Genomic DNA, 2,038 nt, shown 5'->3' with positions numbered 1-2,038 from the left:
TGCTTTTTTGTCTGCATCTGGAACATGCACCTGGCTGTTTGGACTCCTGGTCCTTTGGACTTGAGCCCAGGCCTGTCATGGTATCTGCCGGGCCTGAGAGTCATCAGTGGTCTGCCATCTGACTTGTTGACCAGCCAGGTCACCTCGGCAGCCAGAAGCATGTCATCTCCTTGCCAATTTGGGGTTCCTCAGACCCTGCAGCTTTCAGAGTCAGGAGAATCCTCCTCCTACTTTTTCATTAACTTTCTCCAGTCTCACTTTGTCACGACCTCTAAAAGCAGTTACCTTCCAAATAAATAGTTGTGGTTAGCTGCCACTGAGTCAGCCCCCGACACGTGGCAACCTCTGCCAACAGGCTAAAATGCTGCCCTGTGCTCTGCCATCCCCATGTTCAGTGATAGATCAGACCATTGTGACCCACCAGGCTTTCTTTCATTGACTTCTCCCCAATAGGCTTGAAATGAACTTGTAGGTTGCAAAAACCAGCCTTATAACCAAGAGGGTCCTGTGGAGCGATTGTACAATTGAAAGAAAATAAAGAGATGGACAAAGAGCGTAGGGTGCTCACCTCTTCCCGGAAGCCAGGAACAAGAGAGACAGCAAATGTATTTAAGAGTGAGTTTATAGAGTCTCAGGACATGCAAACCCCATCAATTAATAAGTAAACAGGTGGGCAGGATCTTAACCCTTAGGCTCCTCGCCGGATTGAGGGTGAACCCTAATACTAGTATGGGGGGGTGGAGCAGGGCCAGCAGTGGGGAGTCAACTGCCTCTAGAGTAGGAAGAACAATAGAAACATGTCTGTTCCTATAGACGTGGGTCTCAGGCTGCCTAGAGATCAGCCAGGTGTTTGTAATAAGTATCTTTAGAGGAGCACTATTAAGGGGGGCTGTCGGAAACTAACAGAAGTCATTCCCACAGATTCTCCCTCAACAGCTATGCTGCCTTAAAGTGAGCACCTGGTTGATTTTGTCTCCCTGTAGATCTCCTCCAGCCAAGGTATGGGCAACCCCGTCATGCCTCCCCCCAATGCATTGGTATTGAGTGTCCTCACCTGTGAGCTCAGGGACTTTACTGTGAGGACCACCCACCGTGTGACCTATGCAACTCCTGAATATGCATGACTAACAAAACAGTAAAGACTCTCTCTCCTCCAGTGCCTTCTCCTGCGGGCTCCCCTCCTCCCCTCTCCTCCTCCCACATTCCCACGTGGACCACCAAGAAGGGCCGAGGTGAGCATGCTACCATGAAATGTGTCTGACTCCTTTATTTTGCTCTCTCTCCTACCTGTCTTACCCTCTACGACTTTACTATCCTCTTTATATTTTATCGCCGTACAGTTGCACCTGCCGGGCCCACGATGATTTGTTAGGGGCTGGCTCCCCTCTCAGGGGGCTAGAGTGGGGAATGATGACTTTTAATTAGGACCATGGGATTGGGATTCATCTCTAACTCACAAATGTGAAGTCCTCCCTCCACCAGGCTTGGTCCTCCAGCCTCTTAATTGTGAGTGTAGAGAATTTGGCCAAATTTCCCCCAGTCACTAAAGACTCCAAATCCACTTATTTTTCCTCCTTTATTTTAAATGATTTTATTGGGGACTTGTACAACTCTTATCACAATCCATCCATCCATCCATTGTGTCAAGCACATTTGTACACTTGTTGCCCTCCTCATTCTCAAAACATTTGCTTTCTACTTGAACCCTTGGTATCAGCTCCTCATTTTTCCCCTCCCTCCCCGTCACCCCCTCTCTCATGAACCCTTGATAATTTATAAATTATTATTACTTTGTCATATCTTACACGGTCCAATGTCTCCCTTCGCCCACGTTTCTCCTATTTGTCCCCCAGGGAGGAGGTTATATGTAGATCCTTGTGATTGGTTCCCCCTTTCTACGCCCCCTCCCGGCATCACCACTCTCAGCACTGGTCCTGAAGGGATTATCTGTCCTGGATTCCCTGTATTTCCAGTTCCTATCTGTACCAGTGTACATCCTCTGGTCTAGCCAGATTTGTAAGGTAAAATTGGGATCATG

The sequence above is a fragment of the Echinops telfairi genome, unplaced genomic scaffold, assembly GCF_000313985.2.
Source record: "Echinops telfairi isolate 266 unplaced genomic scaffold, ASM31398v2 ScPeMD7_655;HRSCAF=1070, whole genome shotgun sequence".
In the NCBI taxonomy this organism is placed as follows: domain Eukaryota; kingdom Metazoa; phylum Chordata; class Mammalia; order Afrosoricida; family Tenrecidae; genus Echinops; species Echinops telfairi.
Note: the sequence above shows the minus strand (reverse complement) of the source record.